This window comes from Lissotriton vulgaris, chromosome 11 (genome assembly GCF_964263255.1).
Source record: "Lissotriton vulgaris chromosome 11, aLisVul1.2, whole genome shotgun sequence".
In the NCBI taxonomy this organism is placed as follows: Eukaryota; Metazoa; Chordata; class Amphibia; order Caudata; family Salamandridae; genus Lissotriton; species Lissotriton vulgaris.
Genome location: NC_141699.1, coordinates 347,898,600 through 347,923,894, shown reverse-complemented (window position 1 = coordinate 347,923,894; position 25,295 = coordinate 347,898,600). Strand labels below are relative to the sequence as shown.

Genomic DNA, 25,295 nt, shown 5'->3' with positions numbered 1-25,295 from the left:
ACACTGCATGGGCCACAGTGCAAGTATTGACTATTGACCTTCCATTCTTCTGGTTTGGTACTAAAAAACAGTGGCCCCTCAGATCTTGGGGCCCCACCTCTATGCAAAGCTATTATCAGACACAGCCCTTGCAATCGAGAGCCGGATATTAAAAACAGCATTAGCTATTCAGGCAGATATGGAATTTCGTATGTCGCGCCAGTGCCTCGTGCAGTACCCGCAGGTACATGTGTTGATAAATATTCCCCCCGAGCTCCGAGCACGAGCACCACGTCATACTTATCAAACCCTGGAGTCACGGATGTGATCACTCAACACCAGGCAGGCTTCAGACGTGCAGAAGGCTTCCTTCCCTGTAAATCATCATTATTTGTATGTGTAGGACACCACGAATGAACCGGCTGTCATGGTAACGGCTAGTCTCCCCATAGGCTGCCAGAGCTGTTTTTAGCTTCGTGACGCAGTTTTAATCTCTCGCGGAAAATGGATCAACATCTACCGGGCATAAGCCTCTTCGGCCGGCTCAGCGTGCCGGTTTATTGCTTGAAACACTTTTATTCCGGGAAGCGCTGCATTCTTCATGCTGGGATAGAAATGTCACCTAATTGAGCGCTTTATTTGAGCGAACAATACTGCTGGCGCGGGCCCCGCCGCCGAGCCGTCTAGGCCAGGGTGAGGCAGGAGGTGGGAGCCGCGTAGTCTTGTATTTACCACTCCTTGTTGGCTTGCTAATAAACTGGCAACCGCAGTCAGCTGCCTCCGCTTCTATGCGCTGAATGTAGCGCCCCAGAGGCTCGATGCTAAACAAATCGACCATCTTCAATTATCCGCCTTCCCTTTCTCACCTTATGCGCTTACAGCATTTTTTTATTGAGTTATAAAAATATATTCTATTTTTTCCTCCACTATGTTTCACTGGGATTTTGATTAGCACTCGATTTGGCCCACAATGTGACTATTTTTAATTTTCCAATGATAGAAGCTATGGTATGTAGAAGAAGGTTTTTTTTCACCTCTGTACCGTTAACTTGCTCGTACAGCTGCTGCCCCCTGACAGGGCAAAATACATACAGATGATGGATGGAATGCAGAGCAAATCAAACATTCACCCCCCAGTTAATAGATCTGGGTTAAATCCCTGACAAGCGGCATGGCTGTATTGGACTGAGCAAAAATGCTGAGGGGGTAGCAGGGTCGAGGAATACTGGTGAAGGAGTGGGCCAAGACTCATCCTCAAAAGAAGTACCGCCATTGGTACATTGAAAGGCATGACTCTGTGCGCCACAGCAACATTTCTGGGCATCTTCGATCTACCCGAGATGGACATTGAGTGCAAACAGGAGTAATTAAAAAGTTGTGTGCGTCACAGCACAGAAGTGGAGTGGAGAAGGGCAGGTCAACAGAATTGAGGCACGGGAGCCAGTGAAAAGGGAGCAAGATGCCATTCTACCACTTTCTTCTGCATGAATGCCAGTGCTTAATTTGTAAGAAAAAGAAGTGCCAGGGCTCTCGTCAAGAGGGCACTGCAGCTTGCACCACACACTGCCCTTGCCAGCTGCCAATGTTGGTAAAGACACAGCTATTGACCATCACATTCCTACAATCTGACAATTCAGACTATTCCAGGCCCCCAAAACTATAAGAATGGCTTAGGCAGCAGGTAATAGTCATTTTTAATGCATATTGAATTAATATTTAACTGTTGTTGTGGTCTTCTTTAACCCGTTCGCTGCTTCTGTTGGCCAACGGCCGCCGCGAGCACTACCTCCGTATTGCTGCTCACGTCCGTTGGCCGACGCGGCCCCGCCCGCTTAATAGAACACTCCGCACTGGCGCGGAATGTTTGAAGCAGCAAACGAGTTAAATTAGCCAGACAGTGCCACTTTGCGGTACACTGCCACAAGCACCGGTGTTGACAATTAAGTTCTGGTGCTGAGCACCTGACACCACAGGCTCAGATTAAGCGCAACATGAGTCGCAATTTTGCATCTGATAGAGTGCTATTGTGCTCTTTCAATTGTTGAGGTGCATCATAATCATGATTAGTTCACACCTGCATTTATTCTTTTGTCGTATTAACATGAGACAGTTGAATGTGTATTGTAATAAAGTTTAAGGTGATGAGCGAGGTGTATTTTTCTTGTAAACGCGAAGGAATTAATGCGGCAATGCATACGTGTTTAGCTGAGAACATTAACGCGTAGAAGACATGCATGAGGCTTACAATTTTACGTATTTGATGTGCTCATGTAATGTGTTAATTTAGAAATGCTTAGTAAAATGTTCATTTATGCGTAATTTTCAGAAGGCCTGTATGCCTCATTCTTATGTTGGCCGGTTTTGATAGGCCTGAAATGTATTCTCCCTGGAAGCTCTTGCATTAAATTCAAAAGTCGAATTTCATGTGCATCTTGGTCTTGCTCCTTTCTCACGTTTCTGTCGCAGGTGGAGAAATTCATCTTAGTTAGAATAACGATTTTGTTTTAGGAGCTAGGCTCAGGGAGGAGAGGATACATTGCACAAGGAGTACTGATAATGTGAGACAGTGTTTTTTTTTAATCACTGAAGAAGGCCTGGAAATCAAGGTTATTGAGCCAGGAGCTGGGAGTATCAAAACGAAATAGAAAACTACCTATGAGGAGGCACCTAGCGGGATGAGGCGATCGGATATTAACTAATGGGCTTGTTCTATGGTTTGGTGTTTTGAATTAGGGACAGTGCCCCAGGGATTGAGTTAGGAGAGAAGAGATTGATGGAGAGCAAAGGAGCATCTTAGAACGAGCTCTGTAGCCTTGGGCTACTTGACCCACACAACGTGAGTGCACTTCTTAGAGAGTCTCCACGCGCTGACACCTTTTCCTAACTTGCCTGGGGAATGCTAAGTAGGGATTTTGTTGTAGTGTGGGGAAAGACTAATGCTTTCTACTTACGAACCTTCAATGAAGTCTGATCTTGACGTAGGGGCACTTATTGCCTGGTTTCTGGTATTGGAATTTGCCATCCTTTTCATGATCCAACGACTAAGAATTACACACAGGTTTGGCTTTGTATTAGTTCTGATGTATTTCTACAACCTTGTCTTGAGGTACTTGTATGTCCAGTTATTTTTGGCTTTGTAATAAACCCATTATCCTAGAAACTGGAGACTGTTATTCTTAGGAGTTAGGATTGTTGAGCCTGTGAGTCTGGCAGAATGAGTTATTTCTCCCCTCTACACTTCTAAAGCAGGTACAAACGGTCCACTGGCCGAGGGTTCCGGAGTACATTGATGAGAGGGAACCCGTCTCTTTCACGTCCAAAACAGGATCCCCTCTCACCAAAGAACAAAAGTGCAAGCACAAAGAATCACAGCAGAAAGAGTAAAGAATATTAAAATCCCAACAACCAACTGAAACAAAAAGTGTGAGACCAGCATATATTCAGACAGGCTCTATAAGTAGGTGGGACATTCTCAAATGTAGCGCTGCCAGGAGCTACTTATGGGGACGAGTGCGGTCCCCCATTGATGAAAGAAGCCCCTCGCTGTGACATCAGGTGTGTGAATGTAATGGACGAAAGGGAGGTGACGGAAAAAAGTAAAGAGAAGTTGGATACAGAGGTTTAGTCAAAAAAGATGAAGGCAAGTGGAAATGGATGGTGAGAGCTGTGAATGGGAAGGGGATGTTGGATAATGTTGGGAAGATTTGTGGTGCCTTTCAGAAACAAAAGCTGAGTGGGGAAGGGGGAAAACGCAAATGAAAGGACAAACTACTTCAGTTTTCCACACTACCTCTTTCAAGTTGAATTTCGTACATTTATTATGAAAGAGAATCCCCTTGGAAGATGCAGGGAGGAAGAATCAAAAGTTATACAAATGTTCAAACCACAGGCTGGAGGCAGCAACACCAGACAAATCCCACCAGCTTAGACAGTAATGCTACAGCTAAATGGAGTTTATAGGATTAGGCAGCAGACAGGTTACACAAATCCCACACGCCTATGCCTCCGGCAGCAGCAGTGATACTATCAGAGAAAGCGCCATCCCTGTTGACGATGAAATGGATTCAAATAATTCAGAAGACAACAGCTGAAGCTGTGGGTGCAAGGGCCAGAAGAAGCAATAAACCTCCTTATAATAAACACGTTGTCATTATATTTTAGAAATGTATCAATTTTGTGTGAAACATTAGGCTGTCAGGTTCAGAAAATACAGGCATTGGAACGTGAAATACAACATTTTCATAGGCTCTTTTACCATGAATAGAAACTTGTCATTTTATTTAAAAGAATTGTATTTTTGGTCCGCATACACTAGCAAGTCATTTTCATGGAGAACAGACAAGTACTGCTGTCTCACACGGACAGATTCTACCTTTCATTTCTGCCTTTTATGCCTATTTATGAACGCCATCAAACACGAAAGTTGTTCACAATCTGACAGGGATGTTCAGCACCTTTTTGCCACGTACAGTAAGAACATTATGCAATAGATAGACACGTTTAGCAACAAGGCAGACAGTATGTAATTAATGGCACACTATAATATACATGCAATTACAATACAGTAATGCCTCAACAAGACAGAGTGTAGCAGCAAGTGTTGATGGGCCCCTGTTATGCCTTTGATTTCCAGAAAGTCTCAAGAAGGCCAATAATATTTCATAATGATGTCCCTATTAGCTCTCCAATTGAATGGTGCAAGCGTGCCTACATAATGCCACGAATCAATTATACTTTACAGGAAGTCCCATACTACGCCATAGCTGGGCCCCTATTGTGGCTCTGATAAACAGAACGGTGCGCGGACGCCCCCGGTATGTCATGGAAGAGCCCACGTCACGATTGCGATGGCAAGAAGGACCACACTTGTAGTTCATTGATGTCCACTGTACCTCTGGCAGTTAGAATGGCACAGAGTATGACACGGGTGTCCCTCCCACTACTGCCCTCCCACCCCTGTAAGTCATCATCATGCAGACATTCACCAATCATGCACATACACCGACAAAAATGCGCGCGTGCGCACACGCACGCTCACCCATATTCACAAATGCTCTCACACACGAGTGACTCGGCTTTAATGAACGAGCAACCCCCCTCAGTTACTTACCTCCTCGGCTGCGGTGGTGACTCCTGGCTCCGTCTCGTGCCTGTTCCTCGAGAGTCTGCGCGGTCTTCTAGGTCACGCAGGAGTGGGGACGGACCGTGGGAGGAGAGAGTTGCCGCCCGCAGGGAGCAGCAGTGTCGTGCTTGGCCTCGGCAGGATTTAGAAGCGCACAGCTGCTGCTTGTAAATCTCTGCCCCCCGGACCCTGCTGAGGTCTCATAAGGCTGAACACAGACATGGCAGGCCGAGGCACACAGCAGAGGAGGGGAAGCCAGGCCAGGCGGCGAAAGAGGACAGAGATTTGCAGCATTGACGGTGGGCTGTGTGCAGTGGAGACGGCGTCGGCGTCGGCCTCGCGCTGGCCTCTCGCTGTGAGTTAACGGGGATCAGGAGTTAAACTCCCCGGATGCGGAATTATCCTGACAGATTTGCTGGGTCCTTTAAGCAGGATTTTACTGACTACGGGGAGTTTAACCTGCTACAAGCAGCAGTGACAGCTCCTTCGCTATGGCGTCGCCCCACAGGAAAATAAAATGGTGATACCAATGTTATTGGCTATATGAAGGTGCGGGCGGGGTGGATCTGTGCTTCATGCAGAGCAGGGGAAGGAGTGCTGGCACTCTCTTAAGTGTGCATGACGGTTTGGTCTGCTATCTTGGGCTGGCCAAACCGTCATTGTATTGTATTGTAATTGCATTTATATAGCGCTTACTACCCCTGACGAGGCGTCGAAGCGCTTTTTCGGCGAGTAGCACGCTACTCCGGGACCCATAGAGGATTAGTGTTGAATTAGTATAGTGAAACATGCAAGTACATTTTAAGTGGTGGATAGGTAAGTCAGATATTTGGATTTGGAATGATAGCAGAAGGATAGAGGAGGAAAAAAGGTTTGTATTTATTAAGCGCTTGTTACCCCTGATGGGGCGTTGAAGCACGCTATTCAGGAAGCCCATAAAAGATTAGTGGTGAATTAATATGGTGAAATATGAAAGTAATTTCAGTGGTGGATATTAATCAGTTATTTGGAGTGAGATGCCCACTTTGCATGTTCACCACCAGCTGTAGTGTACAGCCTGGGTGGAAAACATGCACAACCTCCCAGTTCCTCTCTGAGCGCTGAACCACAGCTTTCAGACCAATGACAATGCAGCTATAACGCAGTGTTGTGATTGGCTAGGGGAGTTGGGAGCCTCAGTGCTTCCTGCTTTGTCGATTGAAGAGTACGGAGGAGAAGTGGCCCCTGGGAAGGTATGTGAAATCTCCCCCCTCCCCCTTATCTCCTCCGACTCACGCCGAACCACTACTGCCCGGTAGCTGCCACTACTGTAAGCAAGTGGTAAATATCTGTCGGGCTAGGGAGGGTCCTTGTGTGGTTCAAGGGGTTTGGATGGGCTGGATGTCTGTTGGTGGGAAGGCAGTCAGCTCTTTGGGAAAGACCATTGTCAATTGTAGTGCTGAAGCAAGCATGTAGGGGCTGGGCTATGCCCCTTCTAGCATCTATGGTTTTTTCAGGTGTAGTTGCGCATCCAGTAACACTGGGTCCGGTGTTTCTAGCCCAGCTAAATTCAGGTCTGAACAGCACCCCGCATACCTCTTTTCTACATGCTTCCCACACTTTCCTCTCTTTCCAAAATTATTATTATTATTATTATGTTTCTTATATAGCGCCTGAATCGACCCCCGAAGGGGTATCTCTGCGCTTGCCTTGGGAACCCGTCCTGGTTTTTCCCTGTGAGATAGCCCCTACAGGGCATCCCCAAGGTGAAAGCCAGGCATCCCGCCGCGGGGGGCCGTTGTGGAGATTAAGCAAGCTTAATGCCCAGAGTTGCAGAGTGTGAACCCATGATTAGGTCAGGCACCGAAGCGAGAATTATCGAGTCCATGGACATTTGAGCTCAAGACCCTGCCGCGTCGGGAATTGAACCCTGGTCCCGGGACTGACCTCTGCTTCAGGGTCTGCCTCCTCTAACCAGTGAGCCACACTTCTCCCTCTATTGGCCTACTGTCCTTCATTTCTTCAATAGTCTGCAATTCCTGTTGGAGGCTGCTTCTGAACATGCGATTGGGGCATTGTTGTCACAGTTAAATGATGAGGGCCAGGATCAACCATTTGACTTTATCAGTAGGCGACACCTCCCTAGAGAGCAGCGTAGGAGTGCCATTGACACTGACATGGAACCCATTGCTGTGGTTTGGTCACTAAAGAAACTGAGACCCTACCTGTTTGGGACTCACTTCAGGGTGAAAACTGACCACATGCCTCTCACTAATACAGATAAGAGGTGAAAACCCCAAACTATTGACTGGCCCGTATCCCTACAAGGAATAGACTTCACAGTGGAGTACAGACGGGGAATGATTTGCCAATGCAGATGGCCTTTCCAGGTTCTTCCACTTAGATGATGAGAACCACCAGGTAACAGTTTAGTAGCTGCTCATCTTTCGTCTGGATTGTGTCCATGTAAGGAAAGGCCTATTTCTGCATTTTCGCCCCCAATTTGTGGATTGATTCTGCTGCTTTTTGACTCAGTGGCACTGGGGGCCTGCTCCCCAGGCCCCAGTGATGGTGCTTTGACCCCCCAAAACATGTGAACAATTGGCTAATCCCTGATTGGCATATTTAACATACTTTCAAGCCCTAGTATACGGTTCTCTGTGTACCCATGTACTGAAAATCAAATGTCACTAGTGGACTACAGCACCTATTGCACCACCACTAAAATGACAAGGCAAGGCATTTCTTCAGGGCTGCCAGGTCTAAACCTTCCTTTTTAATGTTTATAAGTCACCCCGAAGGTAGGCCCTAAATGCCCATAGGGCAGGGTACGTGGAATTTAAAAAGTTCATAACGTTTACATGTCCGGGCCATGAAAAATCTCCAAAGGCATTTTTCACGGTGGCAAATCTGGCTCTGCCAAAGAAAAGCAATGGGTTGCATTATAACACCTTATAATGCATCATTTCAGTTTGGGAATATCTTGAACCATGGTTCAAGGACAGAAATTATTAGGAATTTAAACTTCAATCTGATGATCAAGTCGGATTTTAAATTACTATTTTGAAAATGCCAGTTTTTGAAAGGTGTCATTTTCCTGCCTAAAGCCTCTAGTTGCCTTTTTCAGAGTTAACCCCTGTCACCTGGCAGCCAACTGGGAGGAGTGAATAGCTCCTAGGAAATGGACTAAAATGGCCTTGGTTTGGGGGAGGTGGGACCCCCTCCTGGTGGAAAGACCTGTTGAAGGATCCCACTAATGGCACAGGCTTTGAAGGGGCACACTGGCCACAGGCAAATGTAGCTCATACCTATGCCTGCCCCTTCCATTGTCCAAGTACCCGGAGTGGCACAAATCCCAAAGGGGTGGGGGGCTTTTTAAGAACTGGTTTGCAGGGGGGGGGGGTCCTCAATTCCCTAGACATACCTTAGGAGTGTGTCCAGTGCAATGATCAGGGGAAGAAAGATTATGCCATGGTGGATTTTGGCAGAACATGGCATTGTGGGATCATTTTGTGCAGGGGTCTCCAAACTTTTTGGTAATAAGGGCTCCTTATGTTCAATAAAAATGCATCCCAAGCTACTGATATTAAAAGTTTTGTACAAATCAGATAAGATTGCATTTATGGCCACCTTCTGCAAGATTCCCACCGTGATCACTTCAATGCAGGGTTGCCAGCAGTAACGTCAAACAGACTTTTTGTTGTCAATTAATAATAACAAGGTAATAACATTAATAATAAGTCTCTGAATTCTGCATGATTCATCATTAAAAGTCAAATATCAGCTTTAAATAAAATTTTAGAAATTAGTTCTGAAAATACACACATTTTAGTCTCAAATACATGCTTTTCAGATTTGGTATACCGGTAATAATTCAACAAAAGCAAAGCTTCTGAGTGAGCCGGCTGGGCTGGACACAGAGCTATTCACAGGTAGCTGGAGAGCTACCAATAGCTCACGAGCTACTAATTGGAGAAGGCTGGCTTAGGGTGTGAGATTTTGCGGGGTAGAGACTGTGTCATAAGCAGCTGACACTCAACTTCTCCTCTCCTTCGGTTCTGACTCAGATCTGAGAAAAAGAATGTATGCACTTATGAGGGAAATCGCTAGTTAGATGACCAATAACTGCCTCCAACTAAATAGCGATAAATCCGAGATTGTACTGTTAAAACCTAGACTGCAGTGTCAACATTATCGGCGCCATCTTGCCCCCTTTTCGAGCCCATTCATGCGCGTAAGCGGCAGCCATTTTGAGTACCATGGCCTCTCTGCCCATCACCGATAGCCAGCGCGTCTCTCTCTCTCTCTCCTGACCTCGCAAGCATCCCCCGCACGTTGACAGCCCCCGCTCTCACATGCCTTGGGTCATAAACCCCTCTTCAGCACAGCTCTGCCTCGGAACCCCATCCTGTTCCCAGCGCGACACCTCCCTTCATTCCTTTCATGATCCCGGGTCCTTTGATAAAACCCTCTTTCCTGTGTGCCCGTTTGTCTTACTCGTTCCCAGGCCGCCACCTGGCCCTGCGGATACTGTTTATTGCCCCCTATACAGTAGGAAGCTTCCCCCATCAAAGGATCCACGAGTTGATCAAAGCCCCCACCCCATGAGATCCGATCAACCACATACATTCCGTGAATCGGCGGAATGTCCAGCTGCGCGATAATCATCACCTGTTGTGACCGGGGTGGGGACTTCAACTGTAAATGTGTGTGGGAACGGGCCTGAAGCGGGGATTCCGAGGATGTCTTCCCGTACATCAAAGTATTGACAGAGATGTGTTTCACGCAATAAAGCAATAAACTTGTGTATAAGAGGCCAGGCCTCAGAGATGCGGTTAGAGCACCTCGAGAAGATACCCTGTTGTCTGATTTGATGTGTTCTGCTCCGTCGGAATAAAACTTCTGTTTCCTGCCTTCCAGTCTCCAGCGCCTGCCTCTTTGTTTGGTAACTTGAGTGGGTATAGAGGCGGTTAACGCCGGGCAACTCTGAAAAAGGTCATCGGCCCTACCTTTTTCCACAATTGGCGTCCCAAACTTGGGGCCCATCAGCGACTCGTGGATCCAGTGGGAGAGGTCCTGACGACAGAGTGAACGACTGCAACGATCGGGAGAGCTCCTGTCCGATAGACCCACGTCTGACAGCCGATCATCCGAACTTCACTGGTTCCGAACAGACCTCTCTCGAGTGATCTACGGTCCTGACTGGGAACCATCAGGAGTGCCGCGAAGATCACGAAGAATAGAGGACGATCAGGCGCTGGATTCGGAAGACAAGAAACTGTCCATGCGGTCCGGGTAAGGTCGTGTAAACGCGACAAATTGCGAAATGATTGTTTGATTGTTTGGAAAATACTAGTATTACTCTTTTGTTGATTTGTCTGGAGATTCACTGTCTGCAAACAGAGAAACAACAGGCTCTCTCTTTGCAGGTAGTGAAGGATAGGTAACGCAGACTTTTGTCCCCGTTGTAATCCGTCGTGCCTATCTTCCTCCCCCACTGATTGATTGTTTGCCCCGAACTGTTGTTCGCGGATTGTTTTCTGGAGATTCTCTGTCTGCAAACAGGGAAGAACAGGTTCTCTCTTTGCAGGTAGTGAAAGGGTAGGTAACGCAGACTTTTGTCCCCGTTGTAACCCGTTGTGCCTACTTAGTCTCCCCATTGATTGTTTGATTGACCGAACATTGACTGTTCGATATTGGTTCTTTTGTGGTATTCACCGCCTGCAAACAACGAAGAATAGAAATATTCTGTCTAGTCTTCGCACGCAGTGATAAGATAGGTAGTGCTGACTTTTGTCCCCGTTGTAATCCGTCATGCCTATCTTCTCCCCACTGATTGGTAGCCTGTTTAGCCCGGACCGCTTATTAGAGATGAACCAACCGGCTCCACTGGAAGGCACCCCTAATAAGGACATGTTCATGAAGCATGGATTGATCGCTATAGCTTATAGCAAGCTGTGGCATAAATATACGAAAAAGGATCGAGAAAGTCAGTGGCCACTGATAGGATCCTTCGATGAGGATAAAATAAGCGCGCTAGAAACAGCCCTTGGGAAACACAAGACAACGCCTACTATGCTTGATAGTCTTGGCATGTGGCGCAAAGAAACCGAACAGCGTAAAAAGAGAAATGAGAGTAGGTTGGGAAAAGAGCTGCGAAAGGCAGCCCACCTAGCTGCAAAGAAATTAGAAGAAGAGATTAAGGAAAGAGAGGAAGCCAAACAGAAACTAGAGGTAGAAACATCAAGCCAGTGTCCGGTTAGAACGCCCTCTACGCTCTATCCCGAATTACCCTTGAAACAGCGAGCCAACGATGATCTTTTGTTAGGTCCTCCGATCATCTACATGCCCCCTCCATATGCCCCTTACCATCCCTTAGCACAGCACCCACCACCTCCAAGCACAGACGAGAGTAGTACCAGAGTTTCGGCCCCCATGGCCTCTATGCCGGCCGAACCCCTTGTATCAGATACAGCACAAGCGGCAGCGTTAGATGACCCTGAGACCCGAAAGGCTGATTCCGCGAGAACAAACAGATTAAGCAAGGATGAGCGAGCAGGGATTGACAAAATAGTGAGGACATTGGTAGAAAGGAAGGAAAGTGAAGAGCACATCACGGATATGTTCAACTCATATGCAGGGAGCCACAGACGACATTTTGCCGTACGTCTGTGTTATTATGTCTTGAATGCGTACGAGGACCGATATCGAGACAAAGGTCCCGAGAACCTAACGACTCTGTATCGGAAGGTCGATATCGGGGATGAAGGCAAGTGTGATGTGACGTACCTCCTTACGCGTACGTTTGAGGTTTTCCGCCACCTCACTGAACAGGAATCGGAAGCTAAACCCACGACACCCGTAGCAACCGAACCACAAACTGAGCGAGCTAGTGCCATGATGCCAATAAGAGAGGCTGCCCCTTACTGGGTTCCTCCAAGAGGTCTAGGAACTCACGATGACGTCAACCACCAAGATGCAAAAGGGAGGGTTGTGTACAACTGGGTCTACCAGCCGTGGGATCAACAAGATATTCTGACGTTTCGGAAATCTCTGCCTGATTTACGTAAAAACCCCACTGCCTTCTATACTGAATTAGGTACAACCCTAGGTTCAACGATTATGACCCTGGCTGACATCGACTTGTTCTTCGGGTTATGTCTACCAGCTGATGTGTGGAAGCAAATCCGGAAAGTCGACCACCTTGAGCTGTTCGGACATACCTGGTCACAACTCGATGGCATCGATAAACAACGAGAGCCTGGACAGAAGCCTTTGAAATCCATTTTAGACCTCCCTGATAAAATTGTACAGAAATTGAAAACCCTGATTCCAGAAAAGAAAGTGGACTGGTCGATAGTAACGGCTTGTCGTCAGAAACCCCAGGAAGATGTATCCGACTACTTCTCCCGGTTTGAAACGGTGTTCTCCGATTACAGCGGTCAGGACCTGACCACTGCAACCGTACACCACTTGTTTGTCCAGAATTATGTTAAGGGTTTGTCACCGGAGGTCTCCCAGAAACTGCAGGCCAGCGAGAGTAGTTGGGCGGCCTCCAAACCTGCGGCTATCCTTCAGATGGCCCAATATTACGAACACCAGAAAAATGAAAACGATAGAGCAACAGAGAAAAAGAAGAAAGATTTAAAAGAGAGGGTGATGATTGCACAACTGCAAGGGGTGACTATAGGACGAGAACAATACAAAGGAAACTATCAGACAAATGCCCCTAGGAACGTACCTCCTAAAGACCGCACCCCGACACCCCGCATTGGACGTACAGACATTAACGAGGACCAGTGTGCTTTCTGTAAAGGATTCGGCCATTGGAAATCCCAGTGCCAGGTCCTGTTGGAGATGATCAGGAATAGGGACCCCAGGGACATAGCGGGTGGACCGAGAAATAGAGGACAGCAACGAGGGCCCACAAATGACACGACTAACGATAAATCAAACAGACCAAATACATTTGACCGACCCAGACAGAATCAGTACCAACAGTCTGACTGTGACGATGCCCACGACTTTGCATAGGACTGCCAAGGGCAAGGGAGGGATCCAGTCGAGCTCTATGTTGACCAGCAAGGTCCTTATGTCACTGCTAAGGTCCTGGGTACAAAATCTCCATTTCTGGTAGACACTGGCGCAACACGTAGTGCGTTATCTAAATGACTGATTCCAAGAGCACCCTTGTCTGGCTCACATGTGACATCGATAGGTTTCGATGGAACGCCCTCCACTAACCCTTTGTCCACTCCGATCCCCTTCGACTTAGAGAACAATATCACTGACACGACGTTTCTGCTTTCCGCCAATACTCCTGACGCCGTTATGGGACTTGACTTACTGAAGCACTTCCGAGCGACTATTAGATGTTCCCAAGACGGAGTTCGAGTTTTCCTGTATGACAACCCCATTCTGCTCAGACATTGCCCTTCCCGACGCATGTTTTCTATCAATGACGCTGACATGTCCCTGCTTGACACTCTGCCTCCGTATCTGTGGGCCAAGACAGATTCGGACGTAGGACGCATGATGATTGACCCAGTGCACATCACTGTTCGACCGGACGCAATACTCCCAAAACTTCCACAATATCGGATATCGCCCGAGGGCAAGAAGGCAATGGTAAAGATTATTCAGTTACTGATAGACGCAGGAGTGGTAGAGGAAGTGGTTAGCAACGTTTGCAACAGCCCTATCTTGCCCATCATCAAGAAACAAGGAGAGGGAGATGAGAAAGCATACCGCTTCATCATTGACCTTCGAGAGATCAACAAAGTGGCTGTACCCCAGTACCCCGTGGTCTCAGACATCACCACTATCCTGACTTTGATTCCTTCTACTGCCACCACCTTCACTGTCATTGACCTCAAAAACGCATTTTTCTCTATCCCCATCCACCCGGACAGCCGATATCTCTTCGGCTTCACCCTAAAAGCCCGCTCATATAGATTCTGTTGAGCACCCCAGGGCTACACGGAAAGCCCCAGCATCTACAGCCAGGCCCTCAAGAGACAACTGGATCAGGTCCAGTTACCCGATGGAGTGGTGTTAATACAATACGTCGATGACATCCTTTTGGCGGCCGACACCACTCCACTAGCAGTCACAGCCACCATTCAACTCCTGCACTTCCTTGCGGAAAATGGCCACGAGGTCTCCAAGAAGAAGTTGCAATTCTGCCAACCCCAGGTCACTTACTTAGGCCACCTTTTGTCCAAAGACTGAAGGAAACGTACTCCCGACCGGATCCAAACCATTCTTGAAACCCCTGTCCCTAAGACTCAGAAACAGGTCCGCTCCCTGCTAGGCCTCACCTCCTTCTGCCGACAGTGGTTACCAAACTTCAGCCTCATTGTGAAACCACTGCTTTCTCTGCTAGCTAAAGATGTCCCCTTCCCACTCCCTTGGACCCCAGAATGCCAATCCTTCTTCATAGAACTACGAGATGCCCTTTGTTCGGCCCCTGTCCTAGGTACCCCCGATTACACAAAACCCTTTTCCCTCTACACTCACGAAAGGGAGGGGTGTGCTTTATCTGTCCTGACCCAGTCCATTGGCCCAAAGCAACGACCGTGCGCTTACTTCTCTGCCACTCTTGACCCCGTAGCTCGAGCCTTACCTGCCTGCCTTCGAGCTGTAGCTGCCGCTGCTATCTCTATCCGACAGAGTGAGGGGATCGTGCTCTCGAATTCCCTCACGGTATTAGTACCCCATGCAGTTGACACCCTCCTGAACCAAACCAAGACGCAACACCTGACGAGTGCACGACTGACTGGATACGAACTGACTCTGCTCGCACCCCACATCACCCTGAAAAGATGCACCACACTGAACCCAGCAACTCTGTTACCCCTACCAGAGAACGATCCCAATGTGCCCCCTGTACACGACTGTGTGACCCTCACGGACGAACAGACTAGAAGTAGGGTTGACCTCAGAGACACGGCTTTTCCTGACCCTGATGGAGAGCTGTGGGTGGACGGCTCTTGCATCAAACTCCCCGATGGCACCACTTCAGCTGCCTATGCAGTCACCACGGCCCGAACTGTAGTAGAGACAGCCCGCATTACACAACGATCTGCACAGGCAGCGGAACTGATTGCCCTGACACGAGCATGCATCCTAGCAGCAGGAACCACAGCGAACATTTACACCGACAGCCAGTATGCCTTCGGGGTGGTTCACCATTTTGGGCTCCTTTGGAAGGAAAGGGGATTCTTGACCTCACACGGCACTCCCATCTTACATGGATATCTAGTTTCCGCCTTGATCGAAGCTGTCCTTCTCCCCAAAAGACTTGCAGTCATCAAATGCCAGGCACACAAGAAAGTGACAGACATTATTGGACAGGGAAATGCACTAGCCGACCTCACTGCCTGAAAGACAGCTGAAAATAGGACGATGACACGCATGTACGTGACCAGGTCACAAGCAGAGAAATGGACCGATGCTAGGGACACTATTAGGGACATTCAAATGGCTAGCACACAACACAAATTGACTGAATGGGCACGGGTGGGATTGAAAGACGACGAAGGCTGCTGGCGGACAAAAGACACGAACAAATGGTTGCTACCTGACTCATACCTGATTCCCATACTGACTATGGCACACTCCCCTGCTCACGTAGGATCTGCCCTCATGATTGAACTTGTCTCCAGAGTTTGGCACAACGACAAAATCACAGACTCCGCCAAATGTCTGGTCCAACAATGCTTGATATGCCTGCAACATAACCCCGGGAAAGGAACTGTGGTACCCCGGGGAGGGTTTGGGGTTCCCAATCACCCGTTTGAAGTCCTGCAGATGGACTACATCCAACTAGACAGATGCCAAGGCCTGAAATACGTACTTGTCGTGGTGTGTGCATTTAGCAAATGGGTGGAAGCATACCCAACCCGTGATAACACTGCTATGGCCACTGCAAAAGTACTGCTAAAAGAATTCTTCCCTCGCTACGGCCTTTGTCGAATTTTATGGAGCGACAATGGCCCCCACTTCGTAGCCGAAGTCATCCAGCTCATCTTAAAGGGGCTGGGTATCAAGCAGAAGTTCCACGCAGTCTTCCACCCCCAGTCTGCTGGACTTGTTGAGCGACACAATGCCACACTAAAGCTAAAGTTAGCCAAGATAGTAGCTACCACAGGACTAAAATGGCCAGACGCTCTCCCACTGGCATTGCTATCAATGCGTTCCACCCCCACCAAACACCACTTGACACCTTACGAAGTTGTTTTCGGCCGACCCATGAGCGTCTGGTCTGCACCAAAACCGACTTCCATTCATGACGTCCCGGACGTCCTAATGTCTGATTATTTGTATAAGTTGACTGAAACTCTGTCTGTCATTCACCAACAGGTGCTGCATGCCATCCCTGACGCTTCCAGGGGTCCCGGACACAACCTGCAACCCGGGGATTTTATACTCATAAAGAACTTCCAGCGCGCCAAGAGTCTAGAACCCCGGTGGACGGGCCCCTGGCAAGTCCTACTCACCACCCGAACAGCTCTTCGAGTGGAAGGAAAGCGGACCTGGGTGCATGCGCACCATTGTAAGAAGATTCCCCCGACTCTGATGACAACTGAAGACGTGACCACCCAGGAAGAGCTCCTGAACAAAGACCGACCATCGCTGAATTGCTACCCGGACACAGAGACACTTGAACTTGCAAAGATTCCTGACCCTACCGTGCCGTCCAAAGAAGGGTATAACCTGCGTCGAAAGGAGAGAGTTTCGGTTAAGCAGACCATTGACTAAGTCATAATTCTCAGATCGGTGGCCTAACACAACAAGGGCTGTCAGGAGAGAAAGCCAGACGAGGTCTTTGGTTCTGCCCGCTACCGAGCTCCCTCGAAGGTGATGGAAGCGCCCGATAAGAAGGTGATGGAATCGCCCGATAAGAAGGTGATGGAAGCAACCGGACATCCGAAAACTCGCTACAGAAACCCAAAGACAGACAGACTCCACAGCTCAAAGACAATTGCACTTTTCATCACAATCCTTTTCTGCTTTCTCCTCATGACCACGCTCTGGATTGTGGAAGAAAATGCACCTGCTCATGAAACATTCCTGACCACTGCACAGCCTACCACCATGAAGGAACATTATCTGATCTCGCTCTCTCCTCAACTCAGAGAAAGGCGAAAGGAGTTTTGGAACAACTCCTTTGTGCAGCTGCTGCACCAGCACAATCTTGCCACCAATGCCACCAACTGCTGGATCTGTGTGTTGCTACCCCACGCCACTGGACATTCGGTACCTTTCATCCCTTCACCCTTCTCAATTCACGGCTCCTGCCTTGCTTGGCTGATCCTCCTGCAAGAAAGCTATAAGGACAATGCCACCTCCAGCAAAACCATGACACATTTCTTTCATGAGGTCTGGCGAAACAAAACAAAGACACACTTCTGCCCGCAGACCTCCAACGACTCTATCCACATGAACATCCCTGCTAAAGAACGAATTGAGATGCAGGTGTTCAACAATCCAACCAGACCCACCTTCTCCTACCTACGGAAACGAACAGCTGCCACTCTGACTGTGGCTCTATCTGTCATCAACGTCACAGGCCATTTGTGCATAGAAGGGCTTGGGACACAGCTGGTAGGCCACAGTGCTTGCCGTTTCACCAGAACTTTGGACTCTACCGATCCACCTTCCTTTGTATCCTCTCCAAACATGTACTTCATCTGCGGCACAAAGGCGTACACCTGGCTCCCCAAAGGCTGGGGGGGGCACTTGTTTCATCTCCTTCGTCCTTCCTCCGACCTATGTGGCTCCAGCGAATCACCATAGACAAAAACGAGCCAAGGACATTGAACAAGCCGACTCAACAGGAGCACAGTTCCTCGATGCTATGAAGGGACTTGTTCCCCTCTGGGGCCCGATGGCAAACAGCCGTGCCATCCGACATCTGACTCAGGCAGTCGAGACAACAATGAACATCACAGCTGGTATCCTTGCTAACAACACAGCCGAGCTTCATGCGGTCCGCCTGGTGGCTCTCCAGAACCGCCTTGTTCTAGATGTGGTTCTAGCGGACCGTGGTGGAGCATGCCGCATTATTGGGTCCAGCTGCTGTACATATATACCGGACAACTCACCCTCAGTGTACAAGGCCATCGAACACCTCCACAGACTCTCCTCAGAAGTTCACCAGGAGCAGGAATAATGGTCGCTTGGTGGATGGTTCTGGAGTACTGTTAAGAACTGGGGCTGGAGACTGTTTACCATTATCCTGATTCCTGTAGTTGTAATATGTGGGCTATGCTTAGGAATTCAATGCCTGCCGCCTCTGTGTTCGTTATGTGCGAATTGTATTTGCCCTAAGACTGTGGACTTTGGAAAGGAACGCATGGGAGCATTATATGATGCGGAGGTTAGGAATTTAATGCAGATTGACGTTGAGTAGGCAAGCTGGCTAGATATGTTGAAAAGGGAGGACTGTTAAAACCTAGACTGCAGTGTCAACATTATCGGCGCCATCTTGCCCCTTTTCGAGCCAATTCATGTGCGTGAGCGGCAGCCATTTTGAGTACCATGGCCTCTCTGCCCATCACCAATAGCCAGCGCGTCTCTCTCTCTCTCTCCTGACCTCGCAAGCATCCCCCGCACGTTGACAGCCCCCGCTCTCACATGCCTTGGGTCATAAACCCCTCTTCAGCACAGCTCTGCCTCGGAACCCCATCCTGTTCCCAGCGCGACACCTCCCTTCATTCCTTTCATGATCCCGGGTCCTTTGATAAAACCCCCTTTCCTGTGTGCCCGTTTGTCTTACTCGTTCCAAGGCCGCCACCTGCCCTGCGGATACTGTTTATTGCCCCCTATACAGTAGGAAGCTTCCCCCATCAAAGGATCCACGAGTTGATCAAAGCCCCCACCCCATGAGATCCGATCAACCACATACATTCCGTGAATCGGCGGAATGTCCAGCTGCGCGATAATCATCACCTGTTGTGACCGGGGTGGGGACTTCAACTGTAAATGTGTGTGGGAACGGGCCTGAAGCGGGGATTCCGAGGATGTCTTCCCGTACATCAAAGTATTGACAGAGATGTGTTTCACGCAATAAAGCAATAAACTTGTGTATAAGAGGCCAGGCCTCAGAGATGCGGTTAGAGCACCTCGAGAAGATACCCTGTTGTCTGATTTGATGTGTTCTGCTCCGTCGGAATAAAACTTCTGTTTCCTGCCTTCCAGTCTCCAGCGCCTGCCTCTTTGTTTGGTAACTTGAGTGGGTATAGAGGCGGTTAACGCCGGGCAACTCTGAAAAAGATCATCGGCCCTACCTTTTTCCACAGTACTGTTCGGCAAAGCACATGAGCCTTGGTCAGTTGATTGGTGGACCTTTGATCTTGGACCAGCCCCCTCCTAACCTAGTGGTGAGAAACTTAGGAGTGAAACTTGACCAGGCACTATCAGTGTGAGACAAGGTCAATGCCACATGTGACACCTGCTGTGCCACAATGAGAATGACAAAGAAAGTTTTTCCTTGGTTACCTTCCAGCTCCAGAAAAACCCTGGTCCAGGCACTTATAATTAGCCACTTGGATTATGGGAAAGCATTGCTGGTCGCATCTAATGACACCTTGCTGGCTAAACTACAGGTCGTTCAGAATACTGTTGAAAGGTTGATTTGCAATTTGCCAGTTCGGTCACTCTCGGCTCCTATTCTAAAGAATTGAACTAGCTGCCCATAAAAAAGGCAATTTTTAGGCTCTGTTGCTTGACAAACAAGGCACTGTATCAATCTCAGTCTGCCAACCTGCGTTCAAAACTATACTACTATTTGCCTTGTAGGCAGCTAAGATCTTCTAATAAAACATTTCAGCATACTCCACTTGTTCGTACTGCCAGATTTGTTGGTAGAGCTTTTTCATATCTAGCCCCATATCATTAGAACAGCCTTCCTTTCCACATCCGTACCTGTTCTACACAGTCCTTCCTATGCCTGCACAGCAAAGCACTGAGATACTCCTGCGGGAGTGAGTTATGCACGATACTAACTACCAAAGTAAAGTAAAAGTCAAAATCCCCAGGAAATGATGTCAAAATGGGTAGGGTTGCCCATGGGAACTTTTTGCCTATTGGTCAGTGAGTTTTCCCCACCCACAACCTAGACACACGGATATAAATTGGCAACCGTGGATATCTTCTACAGAACACCTCTGAAACTGGGGAAGACAGAAGAAGGACTGCACCTGCTTTTGAACCTGTAGAGAGAGACAACAAGAGCTGGGTCTGCTCCCACGTGTACCTAGGATTGAGAAGTGGACTCCAAGGGTCAATTGTCTGACTTCATGTTAAATTACAGGGGAAAAAAGGTGCAAGAAGTTCACTTTCCTAAAGAGCCCTGCTGACCAGTTCCAACCGGACCTGCTCTGGACCCTTCAAGTAGCTTCCCCTGGAGTGAGTCCTGACCCCCAAGTGACATCCCTAAGGCCCTGGGGCCCTTGGATAAGTTTCATACTCCTGCCTAACCCTACATGCTGAGATTAAGAATGCTTTTTAAGAAGTTTTGCCAAAAGAACCAGGGGTTACCACTGGACCGCTGCAGAGCCACAGTTTCCGACGTCAAACTGTCAGTCGGACTCAACTTGCGGATTTCCCTTGTTAAAAGGATCCTGACTTCCCAAAAAGTTTCTACGTCCGAAAGTAGAGGACTTCACTGGGATCAACGCCAAGCAGCACACTGCCGCCGCCAACATCTACCTTGTCCTGACCTTCGGACTTTGCCCGCTCTGAGTTTTCCCACCTTCAGTGTTGAGAGCCATGAACTTCCAGCCAAGGCAGAGGCTCCCACCGAGTCCTGCACTGCAGCGAGCCACTGTCAACAAGTCCCTTATCCAATTTAGCTGACACCGCAAACCCCCGACGGCCTCATCGATGAAGATTTCCTCCAAGAAAAAGACAGAAGGTAAACTTTCAACTGGGCCAAATCTGGTCCCTGTATCCAATGTACCACTGTGGTAAGTGGGTAATAATGTCAGCAGTAAGATCCTCCTAGTCCAGAAGTTTAAAATCCCACCTGTTAATGAAAACGCTCTGCCAGATTACTGCATCAAGATACTTCTGTGGCGGTAGCGCAAGTATAAGAAATGCAGTACATAACTCAGTGGCGTAGCTAGACCCTTGGCCGCCCATGGAGGTCCCTGCGTTTGCTGTCTAGTGACGGCAGCAGGTAAGAGCGGGGGGGAGGTACAGGCGATCCATCAACAGCTTTCATTAACTTAAGTTTAAGTTAGATATAGTAAATATACATTATGGTAATAAAAGGGGATGTTTTTCACAACAGATTCCTAAAACAGCTCTTTCATCCCACACTTTTATATAGGAACTGCTGCATTTTAGGTGCTGAAAATCAGAAAACCATTTATGCTGCCAGTGGTATTTTTAATGTTGGCAGAAATTACCTCTAGGGCAGTGCGACCGGCGGGTCCTGACTTTGGGTGGGGGCTCCTGTTTGCAAGTATATTATAGTTTTAAAAGCATGTGCTGCCACATTGCTAACCTCCAGTAATTTCCAGACAACAATAAAAATGTCCAGATAACTTTGGTGATTAATGATTTTCCTGGAGAGAGATCAGAGTTTTGTCTAGTGGAAGTTTTGAGTCCTGAGTTTGAGTCATCATTTTGATTCATCGAAAGGTAGCGCAGAGGGTTATTATGCCTGCTGCAAAGAACATGTACCATGCAGATCACCAATTGAATATGATGTAAATAGGTCAGTGGGTTACTGCTTTTGCCAGAGACTTCCTTTTGTTACTTGCCGTTTATAAGTTAAAATCCTAATATAGAACAGTGAGCTATTTACTGTCACCAAAGAACTGTATGCAGACTGAAAGGTAAAGATTAGCATGTTATGATTTTTTTCCCAGCCTTCCGTTATCCTAATGTTGCAAAAAAGGGGTAATTTTGGTAGAAATCAATTCGTATTATTAAAGAGAACTCCCAACCATGGTGTTACATTTTAATTGCAGACTTTGTGCTTTTCTAGACCAAGCACCCTTAAAATATACTTCTTACCAGTATAGATGACATGTCACTCCTATATCTTGTAAGGCCCTGTCTTATATAACATTTCCTACACACTGATTTACACACGAGTGATTGTCTCTGTGTAATGTGTGTGTGATGGAAAGTGCTCTGACACCTTCCACTGGTATGAGTGGCGCTATATAACTAATTAAATGCATCTGAGAGTAGTTATGGAGACTTGAGGGGACACTGTTAAAGGGTGGTAGTGAGGGAATCCGTGGCAGAGATGGTCATGGGGAGAGGGTGCAAAAAAACAACATTATTGCACAGGGCGCCACCAGTGCTAAAGCCGGCCCTGCAAATATCAACACCAGCACTACAGAAAAGACACATCGGGCATGGTTGAATTTCATTGAAAAGGTCATTTATCACCGACTGTATTTCTAATATGCCAGAGAAGACGGCGCACCTTTAAGAAAGGGCTCACTTAGATTGGTACATCACATCTAAGGTGTCAGAGCCGCTACATCAGTTCAATGCATCACGTGGATGCTATTTTTAGAATATTTCAGCTTGAAAGTGGGAGCTCCACTGATTCACACCAACACCTTTTCCTTCTGCCTTGATTCCAATTGAAAACCCTTGACAAATCTCTGCCCGGGTGGAGGTGGCAGAGGGCCGAGGTTGAACATAGGAAATGCTTATTTTCTACTGCACATAGTGATAATTACTTCCCTCTTTGTTAGCCTACCATAGCATCGAAGATGCCTTGTGCTACGGTGAACAGTGAAAGACCGCCAATGCCCAGTGCTTGAATTGGAAAAAATAGAAGTGCAGGTACTCAGTACCAGAGTACCTGCTTGTTTCTGAAAAGTGCAGGTACTCTCCAATTAAAAGTATTACATCTCTCTTGGGAAGTGCTGGCACTCTCCATCTCAAAATAAAAAAGTGGCGGTACTCTGTACCGGTCAGAACCGGCCCATTTAAAGCACTACCAATGCCCCTACCTCTTAGGTCCAAATTACGAGTCAGACAGAACGAAATTCACTCATTCTTTCATTTGTTAATGTCGTTCCACCTGACTGTGGTTAGGTTTTCCCACACCCAGTTTTTTCAGGTGAGGGGAAGAGCATGACTAGATTTTTTTCGAACGTTAAACCTGTCCTGAAAAATTGCATGAGACTTTGACTGCAGCAGCCAAGACTAATTCCATTTTTTTTCCTAACGGGGAAGCATAGCATGATTTCTCTTGCGAGACAAACGTTTCACCTTCCCTACTCCCCCATCTATCTCCCTCATTCCCCTCCCCACACACAGCCCACAAAATACGTCTACCACCTGTTTAATACAGGTGGTAAATGTATTAAACTCGGAAGAACTGGGAATTTTGTGTGGTTTTACAGCTGGAAAAAACAGCCCCACATGGTAATGCTCCATTCCTTGGGGTTTACCTCAACTGCATGGTGCTGCATGGATTTACTGCACGGTAACAGTAAATTTGCATGTGAATTTCCAGGATGGTAAATCGGTCCCAGTAACACACAACTCGTATCTGGGGCATTAACGTCTTAATGCCATGCCCGATCTCTGTTTTGAGGCAACCTATGACAGTGGTGTTTAAATCTTATCATTACTTACAGATTTTTCGTCATATTTTGCCTTGCATACATATTTTGTTCATAATCCAAGCCTGCCCTTAGGTATTTTTCCTTCAGTAACCTGGGAGAGTGTGCTAAGAAAACCAACAGGCACACATTCACTGTGCTCACAGCCTCATCATGGAGGAGGATGCAAATCCATATTAGCAATCCACTCCTTTTGTTCCAGTTGTGTCCGGCCAGGGATGGGGTTTAGGGGGCTGGTTGCAGCTCATAACTCGACCAGCAGGAGCCTATGTCTAGCCCAGTAGGTGATATACTCAACAAGAGACAAAATGATGTGAAGTTTTTATAGACTTTTCCAAGCATAACATAAACATAATGTGTATTTGTAAAGCACATCTTGGCGCCGAATAATAGATGTTCATTGTTACACAACTCAATGGTTAATGTTAATGTTAATGGGTGTCTTATATAGCGCTCGGCTACTCCAAGGAGTGTCCCGGCGCTTTCTGACCCATGGCTGAAAAGAGAAAAAGGAAAGCAGGGAACATATCAGTTATTGATTATAGAGCCATGTTTTCAAGGCCTTTCTAAAGGCCAGTAGATTGGGAATGCGGCGCAGCTCGTCGGGAAGGGAATTCCACAGTTCAGGGGCGAGATATTTAAACGAGCGTCCACCTATCCTGACTTTCCTAATGGATGGAACAGTTGCCAGGCCAAGAGATTCAGATCTCAAAGATCGAGATGGCTTGTAAAAGGAAAGCCGTTTCTGGATGTAGTGGGCACCTACCGAGTGGAGTGCCTTATGGGCCAATGTGAGGGCCTTAAATGTAATCCGCTTCCTGACAGGAAGCCAGTGAAGGGATAAAAGCAGCTCCGAAGCCCTAGCATGGCGGGGTAGGCCAAAAATGGCCCTTGCTGCGGAATTCTGGACTACCTGCAGTTTGTGCAGGAGGTAGTCAGGCAAGCCAAGGTAAAGGATATTTGAATAATCGAGCCTGGAACAAATTAAAGCCTGTACCGTCAGTTTCCTGTGAACCAGAGGAAGCAGTGGAAGGAATTTGCGCAGCATTTTTAACAGACCGAAACAAGTACTGGTGAGACCTGTGATTTGGGATTTCAGTGATAAGGTGTTGTCGATTTTAACCCCCAGATTTTTTGCAACCAGAGAGGAAGCGGAAGGGGGTGACATGCTCACTGGCCACCACTCCTGCCAAGGCGGGTCTACCTGACAGCCAAAAAAGAGCACCTCCGATTTGTCGGGGTTGCACTTGAGGCTGCTTCGCTGAAACCAGTCGAAAACAGCCCCAAGGCAGCCACAGATGCTCTCCCCATCAAACTCCGTGCCCTTTTTACAGGTGAAGAGCAGCTGGGTGTCGTCAGCGTATGATATGATCTGGGCACCCAGAGACTCCGCCAGCACCGCCAATGGAGTCAAAAAGATGTTGAAAAGGGTCGACCTAAGCACCGCCGACCCTTGAGGAACTCCAACATCCATCGGCGGCACCTCTGCAGAGTACGGGGGTGCCCAGACCACTTGTCGACGGCCCGCTAGGTAAGATCTAAGCCAGCTCAACACCGTCCCCCTGAGACCGACCTCGTGAAGTCTCCACAGGAGGGCCTCATGTGGG

The 25,295-nt window shown here is 47.8% G+C and overlaps 1 protein-coding gene across 6 annotated transcripts in view; it reads right to left on the bottom strand.

The window, feature by feature from the left end:
* OSBP2 (oxysterol binding protein 2) overlaps positions 1–25,295 on the bottom strand; it is a 1,786,946-nt gene that overhangs the window by 856,005 nt on the left and 905,646 nt on the right. Inside the window, exon 1 of one of the 6 annotated variants that reach the window (XM_086943308.1) lies at positions 5,090–5,221. The exons of the other annotated variants lie outside the window; for them this stretch is intronic. The gene's annotated coding sequence lies outside the window, so the exon portion shown is untranslated. Of the gene's footprint in view, positions 1–5,089; positions 5,222–25,295 lie in introns of those variants that run through there. 6 annotated transcript variants of the gene reach the window in all.